Source organism: Lathyrus oleraceus, chromosome 5 (genome assembly GCF_024323335.1).
Source record: "Lathyrus oleraceus cultivar Zhongwan6 chromosome 5, CAAS_Psat_ZW6_1.0, whole genome shotgun sequence".
In the NCBI taxonomy this organism is placed as follows: Eukaryota; Viridiplantae; Streptophyta; class Magnoliopsida; order Fabales; family Fabaceae; genus Lathyrus; species Lathyrus oleraceus.
The window spans coordinates 431,421,791-431,422,630 of NC_066583.1; positions in this window are offsets into that span (position 1 = coordinate 431,421,791).

Genomic DNA, 840 nt, shown 5'->3' on the forward strand with positions numbered 1-840 from the left:
AAGTATCACTTATAACCCTAAGATACGTATGTTTATCTCTTGAAATTACTTTATAGTTGTAGTTTATTATATCTAAGCAAACTAAATGAGTGAATATCTCTATCCTACTCATTCAACTACTTTTATTATGAAATTAACTTGTTGTTGGATCTCCCACAACAACAAGCTTTTATCCTCTTCTAAGTTTAAAATTCAAAAAATTAGATTTAAACATGTTAATACATAATAAAACAAGGCACTATGATCACACCATTTTAACATAAAAACTACATAAAATTAATTTCTCATTTCTCAACAAACAAATGGTTTAGCTTATAATAAGCTGAATACAACTTACAAAGTTTGTTTTAAAAGTAAACATTCTTAAACAAAAGATGAAAAAGAAATAGCAACCAAAGAGTAACATGAAGCCTCCTTGTAATGGATAATCAATAAATGATGACTTTAGTCATGCCAGGCTTGAGTAGTTAGCACTATAAATGGTGAGAAAAGAATCTCTATTTTCTCCCCACTCTTCCTTGCACTATTATTTTCTATGATTTTCTCTAAGGTGCTAAATTTGTTTCTCAATCTTCAACAAGGTCTATGTACAAGCCTTTAGCTAGGGTTTCTTTTCCTTTGTCTTAGATCATTGGCCCTTTAAGAATATCATCAAGCTCAATATCAATTTCAGCAAATTCTCTTCTTTCCTTCAGTTTTGTTTGCAAGAAATCAGGCACATGGACAATTATGGGGAACAAGGTGTAGTGTAATAATCTACAGTGGCAGGGGTGCAGGCGGCGTTGTCCTTTTCTACATGGTGTGCTCCTCAATGTCTATAGTATTGTACATTATTTTGTC